Raw genomic sequence first — 22330 nt, 5'->3', positions numbered from 1 at the left:
TATTTGTAAATAATCGGGTATGATTCTTGTGTAGCGGAATAGGTGCGAACTGTGTGTGTGTATGAGAGAGAGAGAGAGAGTGAGTGAGAGTGAGTGAGAGAGAGACACAAAGAATACGCAAAGTAAAGTATATTAACAAAGGAGAAAGACTCAACATTATACAAGGTGGGAAGAGGGTGCATTATATAGTCACCCTCTCTCTTCATTAACTACAAGACTCATGGAGCATGGGGAATGTGAAAGCTCATAAGTTATGTGGCATAGAATATGATTCTATGACTCATACTAAATGCTAGAATACAAAGTGGTGACATAATGGTGACTCTTGACCGTTGGAGTGTCTATTCACTCTCAAGGTGAGTTCACACACTAGACCAAGTTGAGCTTGATTCTCAACACGCCCCCTCAAGCTCAAGTTGGGTCGGTTTCAAACGGTATCCGAAATCCGCTTCGACTTGCATTCCGAAGTCCGCGTCGACTTGTGTCGACTCGCATTTATGCGGAGTTGCGGAATCCGTGCTCCAGCTTGCATTGTGCTGCGGTCTTGTAGAGGATGCCGCAATCCATTGTGTCACTCATGTATCGTAGAACTCGCTTAGTGCAATCCAAGTGAGTATCACGCAGTGTTTGCATGAATTGGCTAAGGAGACCGACCGGATAACTGAGATCGGGTCGAGTGATTGTGAGATAGATGAGACTCCCGATGACTTCCCGATACTGAGTCGGCTCACACGCTTTGGTGCCGGAGTTCGCATCGAGTTTGATATTGCGATTGAGCGGGGTTGCCGTGGATTTGCACTCAGCCATACCGAACTTGGATAACAAGTTGAGTATGTAGTGCCGTTGAGAGATCATGATTCCAATCAGAGTCCGAATTACCTCGATGCCGAGGAAGTAGTGGAGCTCCTTCATGTCTGTCATCTCGAACTTGTCGGAAAGGAGGGATTTGACCTTATTGATTTCAACGAGATTCTCACCTCCAATGACTACGTCGTCCACATATAAGATGATGATGATCGGACTTGCGGAATCGCTTCGTATGTAGAGGGAGTTGTCCGATTTTGACATACGGAAGCCGATTTGATGAAGATATTGCGTTATCTTCGAATGCCAAGCACGTGGTGCTTGCTTGAGGCCGTAGAGTGGCTTCTTGAGACAGCATACAACTTTTGGATGGGTGCTCAAGTTGAAGCCGGGTGGTTGTATCATGTACACCTCCTCTTCTAATTCGCCTTGTAGAAAGGCGTTCTTGACGTCCATTTGATAGAGGTGCCACCCTTTCGCCGTTGCAAGCGCAATTACGGTCCGTACCGTTGTCATCTTTGCCACCAGGGCAAAGGTCTCCTCATAGTCAACTCCGTGCGTTTGGGCGTAGCCTTTCGCCACGAGTCGTGCTTTGTAGCGGTTAACGGAACCGTCGGTGTTGTACTTCACTTTGTAAATCCATCTGCATCCGATCACCTTTTTGTGTGGTGAGGTGGGAACGAGATCCCATGTCTCGTTCTTGCGTAGTGCATGCATCTCCTCGTTCATGGCTTCGATCCATCGCGGATCCTTGGTTGCTTCGGAAAATGTTTCCGGTTCGCATACTATCGCCACCTTCATCATAAAGGCAGAGTGATATGCCATGTAGTCATTGTAGCCGAATCGGCTGACCGGATTCTTTTCATGGGTGGAGCAATAGAGTTTTTCATTTGCAGAGATGAGGGTTTTCTTAGCTCCGGTTGGTACATCGAAGCCACCAAACTCACTGTCGAGTGAGTGAGCCGACTCATCGTCGTCGAAGTGATCGTCTTTGTATTCCGACATTTTCGCCTTGCTTTTGTCCATCTTCGGCTAGGCCGTGATGTGCTTTGATCGCTCAAAGGCTCTTGTGGTCTCTGCTCAGTCGAGTCATGATTGGACTTTCTTTGAACATGCGCGTAAGGTGATCTTCACCCTCTATCTCTTGTTCGGCGGATTCCGGTCGAGCGGAGTCGGAGTCGAAGTTGTCTCTGGTGCGTACCAGGATGCAGACTCATAAAAAACGACGTCTCGACTTACTCGAGATTTTCGAGTTGAGGGGTTGTAGCACTTGTACCCCTTTTGCTCCAGTGAGTATCCTATGAGGATACATTTCTCCGACTTCGGGTCAAGCTTTTGACGCTTCTTGTCGGGGATGTGCACGTACGCTATTGTGCCGAATATCCGGGTGTGCGATAAGTCCGGCTTCTTTCCGAAGTATCTTTTTGCAGAGTGACCTCATGCACTTCGGATGTTGTTCACCGGTTCATTAAGTAGACGGCCATATTTGCAACTTCAGCCCAATATGACTTGGGCATATGCTTCTTGTTCATCATGGCCCGCGCTACTTCGAGGATGTGCCGATTTTTGCGCTCGGCTACTTTGTTTTGTTGCGAAGTGTGTCGGCAAGTGAATTCTCGCCGAATTCCTTCCTCTCGGAGATACGCCGTGAAATTGTCCGAGAAGTACTCCTTCCCGCCATCCGATTGAAGGCATCATACATGACGGCCTGTGGCTTTCGCGACTTCATTCTTGAATTTTTGGAAGTGTTCGAGCACTTCGATCTTTTGCCGCATCGAATAGATCCAAGTGTGCCTTGTGAAGTTGTTGATGAAGGTCATGAAGTATCGGCTTCCGCAGAATGTCGCCGTCTGAGCCGGACCCCATACGTCTGAATGGACTACGTCGACTAGACCTTTGCTCATGTTCCGCTCTTTCGGGAATGGGTGTCGGTGTTGCTTGCTGAATTGGCACGCTTCACATACACCTTCAATCTCCTTCTCTTTGAATGTCAGGAGTCCGATGACGACTCCTTTCGATTTCATTGCTTTGAGTTTGTTGAATCGTACTTGCATCCCTTGCTCAACCATTTGGCCGACCGAGACCAAATTCTTCGTGATGGTGGGAACATGCAAGACATTTTTAATGTATGTTTGCTTACCTCTTTCGCTGAATGGAACATTGCCGATGTGCTGAATCAGGTGTGTAATATCATCTCCGTTTTCGACATAACCGGGTCGCTCCGACTCTCGAAGTTCGAGAAACCATTCTTTATCAGATGTCATATGGTTTGAGGCTCCGGAGTCAACAAACCATACGTCCTCCGGATTGAGGGCACTAGTTGAGGTAGAGGCCGACATAGAGTTTGCTCTATGTTTCATCATGAACTTTCCGCCACGGTCGGAGTTGTGTGCATACATTCCGCCACGATCTTCGTAGTCGGAGTTGTGCCCATACATTCCGCTATACTCTTCGTAGTCGGAATTATGCGCGTAATTCGTGAGTTGTCGACTTGTGGAAGCCGATTTGCGCATCTTCTTTCGGCACTCTTCTCATCATCATCGATACTTACGCTTATTAAGCTGAGCAAGTCGCAAAGCTCCTTGATCGTCAAGGTGTATGTCGTGATGGACATGTCCCTTTGTTGAATGTTGTTCAACTCTTGACGGAGTTGAAGCCTTCTTGCGGTTGTGTTCGCCGCGAAAATCTTTTGTAGATTTTCCCATGCCTCCTTCGGCGTCTTGGCTTCGCGAATGTAGCCAAGCATGTGATCGTGAACACATGTCGCCAAGCAATACATCACGCAGCTTGCAGCTTGCTCCCATGTCGCGTATTCGGGAGCTACTTCGGTGGGTCAATCTTCGTGCTCTCCTTTGATGTAGCTCCAATAGCCTTGTCCGACAAGGTATTGGAAAATCTTGTACTCCCAAGATGCGAACTTGTTTCGATCCAACTTCTCGGTAGGGAGAGCGCTCCCCATTTGAGTATTCATTATGTCGATTCTTCTTCTTCTTCTTCTTGTTCTCTCTTCGAATGCGAGCTATGTAGCGAAGCTACGATAGCGATGAGCCGGTTCTTCTTGAACGTCGGCGTAGAACTCAACACACGCGGATGAGCTAGATGGAGCTACCAAACCGCTCTGATACCATGTAAAGAATCGGGTATGATTCTTGTGTAGAGGAATAGGTGCGAACTGTGTGTGTGTGTATGAGAGAGAGAGAGAGTGAGTGAGAGAGAGACATAGAGAATACGCAAAGTAAAGTATATTAACAAACGAGAAAGACTCAATATTATACAAGGTGGGAGGAGGGTCCTTTATATAGTCACCCCCTCTCTTCATTAACTACAAGACCCATAGAACATGGGGAATGTGAAAGCTCATAAGTTATGTGTCATAGAATATGATTCTATGACTCATACTAAATGCTAGAATACAAAGTGGTGACATAATGGTGACTCTTGACCGTTGGAGTGTCTATTCACTCTCAAAGTGAGTTCACACACTAGACCAAGTTGAGCTTAAAGGAAGGATCTGACCAAAGATCAACCAACCGAAGTGACATATATAATCTTTCGCACGCCCTAAGTTCTGATACATAGGTGGTACGTAAACTACCACCTTGCCTATCTTGCACATCATCTATCATATTAAAGGAAGTGACATACATAATCTTTCCCACGCCCTAAGTTCTGATCCATAGGTGGTACGTAAACTACCACCTTGCCTATCTTGCACATCATCATCTTTCACATAAAATCATCCCCATAAAACTTATCCAAACAAGAAAGGTTTACCCCTGTCAAGCGCCTATCAGATCTTAAAAAAGATATGGATTTCAGTAATCTATTGAAGGATCTAACCAAAGATCAACCAACCGAAGTGACATACATAATCTTTCCCACACCCTAAGTTCTGATCCATAGGTGGTATGTAAACTACCACCTTGCCTATCTTGCACATCATCTATCATATTAAAGGAAGTGACATACATAATCTTTCCTACGCCCTAAGTTCTGATCCATAGGTGGTACGTAAACTACCACCTTGCCTATCTTGCACATCATAATCTTTCACATAAAATCATCCCCATAAAACCTATCCAAACAAGAAAGGTTGACCCCTGCCAAGCACTTATCAGATCTTAAAAAATATAAGGATTCCGGTAATCTATTAAAGGAAGGATCTGACCAAATAACAACTAACCAAAGTGACATACATAATCTTTCCCACACCCTAAGTTCTGATCCATAGGTGGTACGTAAACTACCACCTTGCCTATCTTGCACATCATCTATCATATTAATTTAAGTCCCCAACTAATGCCCAATGATCAATCTGTTGGGGTATTTCTAATAAAATTCCACTCAAAAAATGAAACCTCACTACCACTGTATTTGGGGCATAAAGATTAAGCAAACCCCACCTAATCTCTCCTATTTGAAAAACAATGTATTGTGCTCTTTTATTAGATAATGATCCTGACATAATTACATGTGAGGCCCAAATATGTAAAACCACAATACATAAACCCCCCCTGAATATCATGTGGACCAAAGGCCGACAACTAGAAGTGTTGCCACCTCCCAGGGAGAAGATTTCCATATCTTAAGAGACGTTGTTCCCTTAAATGATGCTCTTGAATCATGCGCACATTTATTATGCTTACGTAGGGTTTTGTCAATTCCTGTCTAAAAGCCCCTCTCATTCATCTAAACCAACCACCTCCTAATCCTTGTACATTCCATGAGAGTATAATCAAAACATCCATAAATAAACTAGGCATTATGACACTATCCTTTTCTCCGCCAAAACAAGACCTCTATGTTTTCCTTCCTCAACAACACGTAATTGTCTTCTAGTTGTCATCATATCTTTACTTGAATATTTGTGTGAACGGACTGGGATCACCTTTTCCAGTGTAGACGTATCCCCTGTAACCAAGGATATTGCCGAAAAAGAAAAATCATTAGTACTCTGAGGACTTTTCTTTTCCAAAACCGAGTTAGATTTCTATTTAAAGATGTATCTTCATCATAGATTACAAAAGATAAATGGTTTTCACAATCCATGTCGACACCCGAAGAGTCTATCTTTCGCCTATTGTCTTGAGAGATTGGGTGGGGCAAGGAATGAATGATATGCTTTCTGTTATCCCCCAATTGATTACCTTTGGCCTGCAAGTTTTCCTTAATCTTTTTTCTTTTTTTCCAAAAAAGAATATACTCCTTTAATTAAAATATACACAAACTTGATCCCTTTCTCGGGAAGGCGGAGCCAAGACTATCCTATCCTACACAAGAGATCTTGCTTATTTATCTTACACTTTCACATATGGCTCTAGCCATCCTTTCATGCACATCACCTACATTCACTATCCCACATGCCATGTCTTTCACGCCCCTCGTTCATCTAATGGGAGGGAGGGAAAGCTGGTCCATTTTTTCAGGTATAACACGAAGATTGGGAGGCAAATTATTCTAGAACAAGAACACGACAAGGTTGCATCAAGGAAATTTTGGATACAGGAGGGCATTAGTGAAATGAGACTAGATAAATTCTGGAAAATGATATGGCATGACAGATATGACTGCAAGATAATGATGTGTTTATGGCTTATTGCACATAGAGCCTTGCCGATTGGGACGTGGGGTAAAGGCCCCAATGTAGTCCCTAGATGTATTGCCTGTGGACAAAAAGAAAGCATTTCCTATTGTCTATGGGAATGTCGCGAGGCAGTGGCTGTATGGGGAAGGGCACTATGTTTGCTTTGCCATGCCTCTAGTTCGTTCACCGTCAACTGGGGATTTGTTTGCTGGATTTGTCTTGAGGATGATGTGGCAAAATACGATAGCACATGCGATGCTAAGTACAGAGGGGAGAATGGCATTGCGCGGCTGATCACTGACAACAAGGTACCTACAACTTGTGCACAGAATCAAAACCATGGAGATTTTTGGATGTTGCTTGCCCCCATTACTATATGGTCTATATGGACAACAAGGTGTACCAGGGTATTTAAAGGACACAAACACCCCCCAACTGAATCGATTAAGCTAATTTGGCACACATTAATAACTACACTAAGAGCTCAATATGAGCGGATTGATGGTACTAATGATGCTGCAGAACTAATGAGGTTGAATTTTCGAAAGCGATGGTGTACTACACCGATGGCCGCAACAAATGGAATGGATATACTATGGAAGTATGAAGTACCCAAATGGTTGTTCCCCCTTCCCATTAGATGTTTTCCTTAATCTTATGATGAGTACGTTTGGGTTAATTTCGAAATTAATGAGTGTATGAATTGAATTACAATTTTGCAATGTGAGATACCTATTAAGTATATTATCACTTGAATGTGACATATTTAATGTTGTGCACACTTTACATAGCCAACTCTCATATGTCACATATAAGGGCACTACATCCAAGTTGACTTTGTATTCACAACATACTTCTTGTTAAAATGCATGAGGTCAATATTATTGTTACGTGCATAACCATAACTGATCATGAGATAGGTTTTCCATAGTTTTCCTTAATCTTATGATGAGTACGTTTGGGTTAATTTCGAAATTAATGAGTGTATAAATTGAGTTACAATTTTACAATGTGAGATAACTATTAAGTATGTTATCACTTGATCGTGACATATTTAATGTTGTGCGCACTTTACATTCAGCATAATAAATAAAATATTCAATATCATTAAATATTGTAGGTGCTCAAATGATGAAGGCGCACCTTTCTTTGGAGTCTTTCGTTTCATGTTTTTTGACACCATTTCATTACTCTGAATTTGGTCAAAAGATTATGAATATTCACAAAGCAACTATCCTACTACCTTTATGGTCTTTCAATTTCTCCACAAGAATGAGATACACTTTGCTTTTAGAATCTTTGTAAGTATTCATTCCCCATAAGATATTTACATTTGATATTTGGGGAGATTCTAATGTTATTGTCCCCTATTACTAGAAAGAATGCATTAAGGAGTCTAACAATTCTTGCATGCATTTTGATACCACATGACTAGAGATTGTACCCATTAGGAAGAAGATATTGATTAATCATGCATTTTTTATACCAAATCGGCTTGAGAGTGCATATTAGGAAAAGTTTGTAACCAAATTATAGGATTCAATTTGAAAAATAAAGATCTACTACTGAGAATTAAGAAACTTTAATTGATAATGCACTTATACACCCCCTTATATCAACCCTTCTTTACATAATATGTGCATGAGAATTAAGAAACTTTAATTGAGAATGCACTTATACACCCCTTTATATCATCCCTTATTTACATAATAGGTGCATGCCTTCTATATGACTTGCACAAATGCATAGTACGCCCTCTTTCTCACTTCCAAGCAGCTACACATTCATTTCATTTATGATTGGAGGGAACCTCAACTAGAAGGTATTTAAATATTTCTACCTTGTGAAGTGGCATGCTACATGATTTATCTTTATTTTGAGTCTCGGGCCTCGACTATCTTTATTTTGAGTCTCTACAAGCATAAACTTCTATTTGGAGCTATTGAGGCTCCATATGCATGCAAAACTTTTTTAAAACACACAAACTTTTGGGCATCTTCTAATGTATATACGAAAAGGAGCACATCGTTTCATAAGTGTGATAATCGTTATTCCCAATGGTATCTTCTTCAATGTTTTCTTGTTTTATAGTTTTGTCAACTATTAATTCAGATTCATCAATGCATAAGCCAAAGCAAGTTGGTGAGGTTGGGCGTCCTTACTTAATTTAACGGCTCAATGAAAAAAATCCAACTCAATCTCCTACATGTCAATGGCATATCACCTTCTTGTAGAGTTGAGAAAAGAAAAGCATATATTTAGTCTTACTTCAAGTTCTTCCATGTGTCACTAAAAATGCTCACACTACATATCAACAACGATCTCATAAAGTCAACAAAGAAACTATTTGATCCTTTGCCTTTCAAAGGAATTCGTTCTATTAGCAATGAAAGAGTTACTATAGATCAATGGGTGCTATCCTGTTTCTGAGAAGTAGCTTGTCCATAAACCCTCTATTCATTTAGTTTAGCTTTTCCCTCACATAATCGCCTCTAGGTAAAGTTTTGGTCCAAATTGCATTCCAAGCATGGGGTATACATGTTACAATGCAAGATTAATATCACTTATCTAAGCATGTGCTTCCATTTGAATTCATTTCAGCATTTTTGTATTGATACCATGAAGATCTCCTACCTTTGTGAGTGATAAATTTCTTAAGCTTTATGCAAACATTCTAAAAAACAACGGAGGCATATATGAAAGAGAACCATAATGCATAAATCCTCCCATGTTTAATTTCTTGTATAGGTGATTGTAATTCATATGAAGATCTCCTACCTTTGTGAGTGGTAAATTTCTTAAGCTTTATGCAAACATTCTAAAAGTAAAGGAGGCATATATGAAAGAGAACCATAATGCATCAATCCTCCCATGTTTAATTTCTCGTATAGGTGATTATAATTCATATACATGTCCATAAGAGTTGATTGCACCCTATATGAAGAGAGAAAGATACAACATCTACAACTAACAGGAATGGTATGCTAGCAAGACTAATAATGGTTGGTGACAAATCTTAGAGCACAACTAACATTCCCACTTACATTTGCTAGCAAATGACTTTACTTTAGGATTAACTTTTAATTAGGGATGAAATTTGCAACAAGTGATTGCTTTTTAAGGTTATTCAATTAGACAAGAGCTCTCTTCATGTTTATAGCGTTTCAACGTATTCCACTCCCCACGTTACAATATCAACTAAAACACAATTATGGTACCAATGTATTCCACTCCCCATGTTACAATATCAACTAAAACACAATTATAGTACCAATGTAGAGTTTTTCGCATGCTAAATTAATATAATTGTGTGTTTTCATAGAGATAGATAGATTCTATTACCGTCTTAGGAGGTCAAATATGACCCATGAGAGAGAGAGAGAGAGAGAGAGAGAGAGAGAGAGAGAGAGATCAATGCATATATTATATGGCATGAGATAGAAGTTATACAAATGATGCTACAATGTGCGCGAGAACAACCCACTCGAATATATGTATTGTAGTGCACGAATGACACATATAGAGAACACTACAGAGATGAGATCGATCCGAGAAGGAACATCGATCGAGGGATCCAAGGAGGGGAACACGGTAGAAGTAGCACTAGCGAACACATACTTTTACTATCACAAGAGGGGGAGGAGGATCATCATGAGGTTCATTATTATTATTATTATGAGGAATTAGGCCACACCAAGAGATAGAGGGTTGATATTTAGTAGTTACACACACAAAGTGTGTATACATACATACATACATACATAAATACATACATGCACATATATCTACATTAGATATATATGAGGCCTTCTTGTATAGGCCTTCTTATTTGATGGGCACAAAGAAAATTGAATTGGGATGATGCTTTGTATGTATGTATATATATATATAGTATGATAGGATAATGATAGTATATGTGTATGTATGTATGTATAACAAAGAGAGGAGGTCAAGGGTCAAGGAGGGTCAAGCAGAGTCAAGGAGGGTGAAAGGAGGATGGGTTCCTAGTGTTTGTTGTTAATAATAAGTCTTGGACAATGGAGTCAAGCATTTCTGCCTCCACTTGACCTGCTACAATGGCCACCATCTCATCACCATCATCACCATCACCATCACCATCATCACTGTCATGGCCATGGCCATGGTGAGCTTCACTCTTCCTTATCATCATCATCACCATCAGAAGAAGCAGATCTTCTGAATCTCCTACAACCTCCTTCTGCTTCTTCCTGTTTCTTCTGTCCATCATCATCATGCTGCTGCTGCTGCTGCTGCTTTTGGAGCTCGCCATAGCTCCTTCTCCTTCTTCCATCTCCTCTATCACTCTCCATACACTCACCACACCATCGCTCTCCCCCTTCCTCAGCTCCTCCTGACAGTAGTACCCATTTCCCCTGCTCCTTTGACTGCAGTAGTACTCACAAGGTTCCATGGCTACTGCTTTCTTCACCATAGCCCTTGCCATTCTTCCCAGCACTTCATTCACGCAATCGAACAGCAGCTTCCTCCTCATCGCCGCTTCTCTGCTCTTCCTGTACAGCTCTCCCCCTATGTCTCGACCTTCTTCTTCTTCTCCTCCTCCTCCTCCTTCCATGGCCAATCCATCCAGACCACCGCCACTTGGGATGCGGCTCTGTTGTGCAGCTAATTCGTCTGCCAAATTCTCCCAATACTCTTCTAGCTGGTCATAAACAGACGGAGCAACGATGTTATAATTAGTGCTTTTGTTGTTATGATGATGATGATGATCTAGCCACCGAGCTGCCATGGCGAACTCATCGATTACAGGATTAGTACGGCCTGACATGTAAGTAGATCGTTTTCTAGTCAGGAATCCTGATGCTTGGAGGACGTGCTGTGTATATAGAAAATCTCTGTTTTCCCTCAGCTCCTCTGATACTATCCATGAATCGAACAATAATAGTTGAAAGAATAATTAGCAAAAACTTTAGACGGATTATTTAAGCTCAAAATTGATACTAGTATCAAATGAAGAGTCTCACCTAATGTTGCATGATCGGTAGCGGATCCAGAGACAGTCCAATGTATCGCAAACGCCTGATTATCGTTATCCAAACCTTCCATAGCTGATTCATTACGATTAAGTTCTGCATTACAATTCTCTGTAGTAATCACAGCGGAATCTTTTGCTTCTTTGTCTGAATTCAGAATTGGCGCTTCAGGACCCAATTCCAGTACACAAACAGGGGTGCAAGAAGCAGAAGCAGTAGTAGAAGAAGAAGGAGGTACTACTGATATTTCGGATTCGATCCTTTCTCCATTACTACTAGAATTCGTCTTGGTTTGTTGCAGATCATCAGAAAAACACTGTTGGTTCTTCGTGGTCGTCTTTTTCTTCTTCTTCTTCATCTTCATCATCTTCATCTTCATCTTCATATTCCTCTTCATTTTTATCGTCATCATCATCTTCTTCTTCTTCTCCGGAGATACATTAGGTAAGGGTTTCAGAATCATCATCTGATCCCCAGAGCAGTGACTCGCCGCTGGACTGGATTCATCATAGGATCTCATCCTCACGCTATCTGCAGTTGTTTGTGTCGAATCAGAGCTAATTATATTGGCTTGATCGTCTGGTTTATGAGAATCTTCCCTAATGTAAGGCTTAGGGATTAATAACCCTTTCTTCTCCAAAGCCTCGAGGATCTGTTTCAACGTCTTGCGCTCTGGCTTACAACTATTATGATCGGTAGGACATTGATCGGTTTGGATCCTGATAACCTTCATAGGATCCGCGCCCTGCAGCTTCTGGGAGTTACTCATGTTTCCGTGGATCTTATTCAAAAGAACAGACTGTTGCTTCTGCTGCTTCAGGATGACGATGGGAGGGAGACCGTCTCTTATCTGTTTCTTGGGTAGCAGTAATCTGGATCTGCCATGGCCATGGCAATGACTACCTCCAGCGGCTGATGGAGGTGGAGATTCGGATGGATTTGTTCTTATCAATGATCCCTGCACCACTGTCTGAAAGAGCTTCTGCGTGAGGGAGGATGACGCTGATGATGAGCTAACAGATGGCGAAGCTGCAGGGATACTGTCAGCCATTAATGCAGACAAACAGGATGACGACGCCTGATCTTCACAACGCTTAACCTGTTCATCTCTGTGTGTAACTAAATTTGTAGTCTTTTGCTGCTGCTGCTGCTGCTGCTGTCTTTGCTTCTGGTAAGTGATTAGATTGCAGGTCTTGTTACTGTATTCTCGATCTGATTTCGACCTAATTAGGGCAGGGAAATCATCCAGACCCATAAGTCGTGCAACAATGCCTCCCGCAGGACGAAGATTTGAAGAACTGGCTGAGCATGCTGAGCAGTAATTCGGATCTAGCACTGTAGAATGATGATGACTGCGATTAGATCTGTAACAGCAGCCATGGCTATAGCTGTGCATCAGCAACTCTCTGTCATCCAGAGAGAAGCGAGGAGACTCATGGATCGCATTATTTCTATGGTTGATATCTATACTTCTGTTGCTTCCAGTAGACCAACGGATCGAATCTTTCACAGATTCTACAGATTCAGAAGCAGAAACCCTTGCTGTGGGAGATGGTGATGATGTTTTATGGTGATGATGATGATTCGTTGAAAACCAACAGCTATGGTGAGATGCAGAATGATTCGTTACAATATTACTAGCTCGAGAGGATGATGATGATGATGATGTTGAAAGCCTTGTGTTGAAATTAGGGTTTTGACACAGTGAAGAAGAGCCTGATCTTGGTGGAGTCGTTGCGATTACATGAGGCATTTCCTGCGGGATTTTGACATTACTGCCGGATCCGAGCTTTGCCAACACTCTCAGAGATCTCTTCCATTCTGCAAGTGTAGATCGACGGTTCTCAGGACCGCTGGTGAAGAATGTGGCAGAAGAAGACGAAGGCGAAGATGAAGAAGAAGAAGAATCTCGCCTCTCAGAAGAGCCGTTAGTATAATGAGTAGTGGTAGTATAAGATCCCGATCGAACATCACTGTTTCCTCGTCTGATTCCAGGCGACCATTGCAGATGAATGTCGCCTTCAATACTCTTCGCAAATTGAACAGATGATCTTCTCGCTTGAAGAAGGACCGGGGATCTGCTCTGATACTGAATGTTTGAGGAGTAGCCATCAGACCTTAGGGTTCTTTCTTCTGGCGATGAATTCGACCTGTGTAAGCGAGAAGAAGTATGCAGCAGATTCATACTTTTCTTTATCTCTGTTGCATGATCTTCTTTCGGCCATACATTTGCTCTTCTCTGATCTTCATCTTCTTCATCGCCTTCTTTTTCTTCTTCCTCGTCATCGTTATCGTCTACTACTCCGATAAGATTGATCTCCTGCACCAATATGCAAACCATATATATAGCATTCATCATCCTAGATCTTTTTAAATCCTTCTGAAACTACTGTACAATCTATACCTAAATGCATGCATGCATGTCTGTGTGTATGTATGTATATACATATGCATTTGATTGTCTACAAGAACTGCAATTTCTTTACATCAATGGAGCAATCTAGCTTCTTCCGTGCAGGCGAAACATCATCCTCGCTATCAGGCCCCATCGGTGAATTCTTAATATATCCATTAATCTGATCCCCTGCAAGTATGAAATTTGGTTTTGAACATGATTAGCTGATTAGCTATCAGAAATCATTAGGCCAAAATGTTTCACAAACCACTTCATTATCCTCATTAAGTTATGAATCATTACTGTTTGTGTGAGCTTTGCTCGGCAGCAGCAATGCAGGCGATTCTCGTCCCCCAGCCTTCCTCTGTTTCGGAGACCAAGGACGGCGATGGAAAATGCGGAGGAGGCCTGTAACGCATCGCATCTTCTTCTGCAAATCGATCATCAGAGCCCCGCTGGGGCGATGAGGCCGACTAGGTTTAGCGAAGGTCGCCATGGCGGGGTCTTATTCCAGCTTCAATAACGTTTCTTTGTACATCACGGGTATGATATGTATGGGATTCCACTGTGTCCAGTTAACATCCTCTGAGAAAGAAAGAAAGAAAGAAAGAAGAAGGATATATGTACATATACATAACATGGCTGAGCTTTAAAAATCTGTGTTAGGGTTTGTGCGCCATAGCCAGGAGCAGGTGGTTAGGGAAGGTGATGAGAAATCATGAAACAGTAGGAGATGGAGATGCAATCATCATCATCATCACCATGGATTGATGATGATACAAAACCTCTTCACAATTATTTTTTTTGAAAAAGAACAGACAGACAGACAGACATACATACATACATACATACATACATGCTTAGAAGAAATCCCTCATCATATATATTATGATTGTTATATTGTTGATGTTGTTATGGGATATGTATACATATATGCATGCCTGCACGTGTGACAGCATGGATACATGGATTATTGTCATGTATCCATGCATGCATTGATGATTATGTATGTATGGTAGGTAATGTATGGTATGTATATACATATGAATCATGATATGTGTGTGATACAGTATTTATATGTATGGTATGTATATGTATATGATATGTATGTGATATATGTATGGTATGTATATATGATATGTGTATGGTATATGTATATATGATATGTATCCATGTAATGCATGTATGATATGTATGTATGTATGCATTGCATGGATGTGTTATAAATGCAGGAAAAAGGAGATGATACCTTTTGCATTGAAGTTGGAGGGGAGGGGTGTAACCGATACATAGTTACAACTAAATCTGGATGGCCGCCAAAAAGAAGTGTCCCCCCCCCCCCCCCCCCCTTACCTTCAATGACTCATTCCCCCCACATTTAGTTAGTTACACACACGCACACATTACATTACATTGGAATTGAATTGGATTGGATTACATTGCCTTGGAATTGGAATGGATTGGATTTGACATTCCATGGTATCTTTCATTTTCCATCCACTCTCATGCCTAGAGAAAACATCATCCTAGAGATCGCCCCTTTGTCGCCTGGTGTAAACTGCTACTACTCTTTGCCCTTATCCTCCTCGTGCTCGAGATCTTCTTTGTCCGTTATTAGAATTGGCCTTTCAAATCCCCGTTTTCTCATTCATGATTCGAGGCACATGAACAAAACAAACTATGCCTAACCCGGTTCTCGGATATGCTTACATGGATGGGTTTAATATAGTGATGAATGTTTTGACTCCATGTAGTTGGTCTAAACTTAAAAGCCTATGTTTGTTTCCTTTATTGCATGTTGGGTTTTCCTTGGACCTTGAGCTCAACTCCTAGCTTGCTTGTTTTTTTCATTGCTCGGTTCTATTCTTAGAAAATTTGGTCAATTCGTGCATTTAGATCATGCACCTTGTGCAATGTATGAGAGAGAGAGAGAGAGAGAGAGAGAGAGAGAGAGAGATTCTCTTGGCATCTAAACCTATGACTTCTTAAGGTTATTCAATACATAGGACAATTACTTTATTTCTAACTAGAAAGAAAGGTGTCAATACTATACATTTATTAGATCCAAGGGATCATGGAGAGTGCAAGGTACCCATGACTATTGTACTAAAATGCATACATCGTCATTGTTATGGTTGACCCTTTGTTCATTATACCTTATGATGAGGCTTCCTTGTCGGTGGACTACACTAAGCAATGCCCCAAAGAAATTTGAATTCTTAACCTCTCATTAAAGTGTTGGAACCTACTCGAACCCTCACTTCTTGTGTTGTTTTGGCAAGTTTACTCACTACATCCTAACCCTCCATATTTACTCTGTCCAAGAACTTAGTATCTTTTGTTAAAATTGTCAACAAATTTAAACATTACCTCATCTTATTCAATATGTAAACATCTATACCCATTATAAAATATCAATATTTCAAAGTAAAATTATGTATAAAAATGGGATTTAACGTAGCGGAAAATGTCATCCCCCTAGAACTTTTACAATATCAAAACAAGTACACCAACGGATGATCGTTTTGAAGTTGTACTGAGAAACTTGTGACCAATGTATTGCCAAGTTTAGACCCCCCTTACTATAACTTTTGGTGCTTCTCCACAACCTATTTAGATTTTCAAAGTCCTAGTAAGACATTTTCCTTCTCCTGCATATGTCATTACGAACAAAGAACAAATCATAGAACATATATACCTATGTATCTTGTTAAGAGATAATAACAAGTCTTTTTATAGGCTTGTTTCTAAATGTTACCAAATAGTAAAAGGGAGAGGCGAAATAATCCCAGTAACATATAGTTTAGGGAATGCTTCTTTAATAGTGTGAAATCTCCAACGTCAAATCATTATCTAGTGAATGCATGCCAATTTTACTCCAGATACCTATTTCTCATACTATTTCCTAACCATTTTTTGTACTATTTTTCTAACCTGATAGTTATTTTGGCATGGCTTATATTTCTAACATGGCTTTTTGTATCTAACCTGGCTAAATTTTCTAACTCGAACGTACAATTTTCTAATCCGAGACATACTTTCCGACTTGGCCATTTTTTCCAATCAAGCTATCTGTGTCTAACACAACCCATACTTTCTAATCCGATCATCATCAACTATCTGCATCTAACTTGGTCATCAATTCTAACTTGAGAATAAATTCTAACCTAGTTGCAATCTACATCTAACCTCACTATAATGAGCCTAAAACCGCATTAGATATTCAAATTTTGAAAGTTGAAACCTAGGAGGTAATCTCTGAAACCCCATTACCAATCAAATACTTGCATCTACAATGGAGAGAACTGTGTCGAACTTTTGTTATCTAGTATGTATTTCCTTCTCATTACAACAACTATCTTGTATGTGGTATGTATTTACTTATATTTTGTTTGTAACGTCTCTTGGGGTTTTGTTTGATTTTGAGAATCATACATAAATACACTCTATTATTGTCTTCGGAGGTTAAGTATGACCTATGAGATAAAAAATGTTTACATTTCACGTAATACATACATGTGAAAGTGAGTAGCGACTCTCGATGTTCAAGAACTTTACCAATGAATGTTACAATCAAGAGAAAATGCACATTGTGGTTGTGAGATAAATTTGTGCAATGATTGGGTTTGGTCGAAGATGAGGGGAAAGCATGGTTTAATATGATCAAAGGCAAAGCATTGTATCAAAGTGTGATATTCAAACTCTCGAACTTGTTTAGGGCAAAGTGTGCATAATCAACCACCTCATCATTTGTGCCCCAACGCCCTACCTCACATCGCAATGTATGTGAGCTAAGTCACAGGGAAGCAATGGTTTGAATGGCAGGCAACAAGATGGGCTCAAACATGTACCGATGTGTACAATTTCCCCGTTCAAGGAAAAATATGGTTTTGTAGTTAGGTGCAACATGTGTAGTATAATGTGTGAAGCATGAGCCTCCACATTTATCCCATGTCATGATATATTGCCATTGCAAAAAGGCATCATTTATAGAGGAATCTAGTCATGCATCATTAAGCAAGTGTGTTACAATGTCGCATTTACAAAACATTTTTCCATATCTTGCATTCGACCAGAACACAAGATTTGGGTTTTATGTGTCTTTTGGATCTTTTTTCTTACTTCCCATGCAACTCTAGAAAGTCAATATCAAGGATTTTTTTGACCCTTACGCATGTATTCAACCACCCTTTCCATGGAATTACATTCTATATCAAAAAGAGTGAGCTAATGTATTTCAAAACACATAATTTAGCTGATGGACCCATGACAATCGTTCAAGACTTAGTGTGTTCGAGGTCCAATGGGTCAAAAAGCTCGGACATGTACAACTTTAGAGACCTAGTCTCATTAATACATAATTCATGGGTTCACCTGGGCTTGAACCCAAAACCTTATAATACATAATCGAGAACCTAACTATTAAGATAGCCTATGATCATATAAGATGATAAACGCTACTGCTTGTAATACAATGATTATTGTAAATACTATGAAACATTCTAGAATATCCTAGAACATCTTAGAATATTCTAGGTCTAGTACATTCTAGAACATTATAGAGATCTCTAGGCTATTCTATAGGAACCTATAAATATAGACATACAATTCTTCTCAAACCAATTTGAATCAACACTAGTCTAAAGCTTTCATCGCCTATCTTGTATCCATTCTCATTCTATCTTAATACATTTATTCTTCTCTTATCACTTCATTCCTCTCTTCTTGTGATCTCTTTACATCTTTCTTTCGCCACTCTATCTTTTCTCTTGGTTCCGACAGTTTGATTCGAATTGTCTCCCTCTCCTTTATCCCCCTCTATAAACATCACGAAACCATGGCCGACATCAACTCAGAAGAATATCTCACCCTTGTTCCAGAAATGGAGAATCTTAAATCCAAGTTCGCAGATCTCTTGAATTAGAATTTCTTGTTGTTAATACAAGATTTTTGTGGACATTGGCAACATGCCAAGATGGTATACAAAGAGTCTGACAAATCATCCCTACATGAACTCACCAAAGAAATTTGAAGAAATGTGTATATTGGGAGAGTAAGCTGATCAAGACGATCATATTGGTCTACGAGGCTGTTTACCTCTATTTTCTCATGCTGATGAACAATATATAGGACTACAGTGGAGGAGATGTATATTCTCGATGGTCATGGAGATGAAGGAGATGGTAGCTGCTGACATGGGTCCAAGGTGGCCCACCACATTTTTATTCCAACATGGAGAATAGGTTAAAGGAAAGCAAAGCAAAATTGTTTGCATTGGTGAACAGGAGGTCATGGTCATATTTGAATGGAGGACAAACTTCTATGTTCATTACATGTAAAATGTCTCATGGTATTCCTTTTTAGTCTTTCACTTCCCTTAGTTATGGTTTTCAAAGATCATCATGGCTACAACCATTGTAATATTTTTAGTCTAGTCATTTCGTCGTGTATGCAGAATTCTACTAATGAAGAATATCTTCTTTTGGAAAAATAAATAAATTATGAATAATCCACCCTTGTCCAATAAGTTTGAAGTCCTAAGCCAATTAGAAGAGGAGTCAAACGAATAAGTGTGGCCAAAATAGGAGCCATTTGGCTGGACAACCCGAAATCTATACAACCTAGTGTAGGTTCCATTTCATCCAAGCATGTTAGTAGGGTCTTCTTAGCCCAAGTACAAGTTAGGACACTAAGTTGTCAACTTCAAGTCCAAGCCCTCTTAGATAACAGAGCCAATTCTTGTTTCATGGATAGAGATTTTTCCCAAAACCATTAAATATCCTTGCATACCCTTGCCTAGTTTCCGTAGTAGTGATTGATGGATGACCCATAGCTTCCGGGAAGATATTCGAAGAGTTTGAGACAATACACATACTCTTAGGTGATTCAGGATGTGTAGTTTCCTTTAACATAATCCTTAGCCCCGAGCATCCAATTGTCCTTGGTTTGCCATGGTTCGAGTTACATAACTCAAGAATCGATTGGAGGAGGCGAGAAATTTGGTGCCCTTCAACAGAAAACATCATTGCTAAGGATCGAACCTAGGACTATTCCCTTAAAGAATATAGTTCTACCAGTGCAGCATCTCCTTTTCATCAAGTCTCAACCATCACATTCCAACAATTGTCCCAAGTGGGAGGAAAGGAGGAACTTTTCTTATTTGCAATATCAGTGACACCTAGTGCCACTCAAGGAAATTCAGACATCCAAATTCCTGAAAAATATCAAGAATATGCTGATGTTTTCAACAAAGTCAAAACTAGTGTACTTCTAAAGCATCGGTTGTGCATTTGTCCCATTGACCTCCAACCAGGAAAGAGCAATTGTGGGGTCCGATCTACAATCTATCACCAACTGAGCTTGAGGTTCTTTGAGAATACATCGAAGAGAATCTTGCACATGGGTTTATTCAACATTTAAAGTCTCATGCCGGTGCTCCTATATTTTTTGTGAAGAAAAAGGACAGTTTGCTTCGTTTGGTCGTGGACTATCGGGTATTAAATAAGTCACCATAAGAAATAGGTATGCTCTACCTATAATCTCTAGTCTTTTCGAGTGCATTGGTGGGGCAAAGCATTTTACAAATATTGATTTAAGGGGTGCATATAATCTTGTTCGCATTCGACCGGGAGATGAGTGGAAAATTGCATTTCGCACTCGGTATGGTCATTTCGAGTATACAATCATATGCCTTTCAGGCTCACAAATGCACCTGCAGTTTTCCAACATATGACAAATGACATTTTCCGGGATTTTCTAGATATCTTTCCCATCATCTATTTAGATGATCTGTTGATTTACTCTAACACACAGGAGGAGTATGATATACATGTCCGGAAAGTACTTGAATGCTTAAGAAAGTATGGTTTGTATGCCAAAACTTGAGAAGTGCAGTTTTGATCGCAAACAAGTCTAATTCTTGGGTTATACTATTTCATCCAAGGGTATCTTCATCGATCCAGCAAAAGTCAATACAATATTGGAATGGCAACCCCCACGTTTTGTTCGAGACATCCAATGTTTCCTCGGTTTTGCTAACTTCTATCGCAAATTCATATGGAATTATTCAAAGATCGTGTTGCCTCTCACCCAACTCACCAAGAAAAATCAAGCGTTTGTTTGGACTACTGACTCAACTCAAAGAGGCATTCACATCAGCTCCTATCTAAGCGCATATTGATCCCGGAAAGCCATTTACCATTAAGGCGAATGTGTTCGACTTTGCATTGGGGAGTATCCTATCACAACCGGGCAAGGACAGGCAATCCCATGCAGTCGCGTTTCACTCGAGAAAATTTACAACTGCGGAGATAAACTACGAGGTGCATGACAAGGAGTTACTAGTTGTGGTCAACTCTTTCGAGCAATGATGACATTTCTTGGAAGAACCGCTCATCAAATCATCGTTTAAAGTGATAACAAAAATCTTATGTATTGTCAAACAACTCGAGTGTCAAATAGGAGACAAGCTTGATGGGCACAGTTTCTAACTCGTTTTGATTTCAAGATTTTTTCTACCCCGGGAAACAACAAGGGAAGGCATATGCTCTATCTCGGCATTCATATCTCACACCTCAACCTAGAGATCTGGCCTTCGACAATCAAAAGCAAATTCTCCTAGGACCATCAAAGCTACAAGCAACAACAATTTATGCCATACCGCTTGATTCACACCTTGTTGATACTATTCGGCAATGACTTCACTCTAATGATTTCGCCAAGGATGTCTTGGCCCACATTAGTCAGAGCCATGCATCTTGCTCCACATTGCAAGGGTCATCTCAACACTATCAGGACTTCAAGTGGCAAGATGACTTACTCTTTTACGAGAATCTCCGTTACGTCCCTGATGGATCACCCCGCCTTAAGTATTAAAGCATTGTCATGATGCCCCTATGGCTGGACATTTTGGTATTGCCAAGACCATGGAGTTGGTGAAGCGCTCATTTTGGTGGCCTCGTTTGGAAAACTTTGTTGAAGATTACGTTTGTACATGTGACACTTGTTGTCGAGCCAAAATACCCAGACATCATCCTTATGGCTTGTTACAACCATTGCCGCCTCCGACCAAGCCATGACAGTCTATTTCTATGGATTTCATTACGGATCTGTCACCTTCAAAAGGATTTGATACTATTTTAACAGTAGTGGATCAATTTACTAAGATGACACATTTTTTACCATGTGTAAAGAGCATCAGTAGTCAGGAATCCGCAGATATCATTATGCGTGAAGTGTTTCGCCATCATGGTCTTCTAGACAATATAATTACCGATTGTTGTCCTCAATTTATCTCTCACTTTTGGAAGCACCTATGGGCAGGCCTCAAAATCTCCTGCAAACTCTCTTCGGCTTATCATCCACATACCGACAAACAAACAGAGCGCACGAATCAAACACTCTAGCAGTATCTTCGATGCTTCATCAGTTATTAACAAGATGATTGGAGTAATATTTTACATCTTGCTAAGTTTGCATACAATAACATTGTACACTCTTCTACCAAGGTTATACCTTTCTTTGCCTACACTGGAA

Source organism: Azolla caroliniana, unplaced genomic scaffold (assembly GCF_043228905.1).
Source record: "Azolla caroliniana isolate FFs.n. ecotype wild unplaced genomic scaffold, voAzoCaro1.0.p SCAF_9, whole genome shotgun sequence".
Classification (NCBI taxonomy): Eukaryota; Viridiplantae; Streptophyta; class Polypodiopsida; order Salviniales; family Salviniaceae; genus Azolla; species Azolla caroliniana.
The sequence above is the reverse complement of the archived record's forward strand: the minus strand, read 5'-3'. Positions refer to the sequence as shown.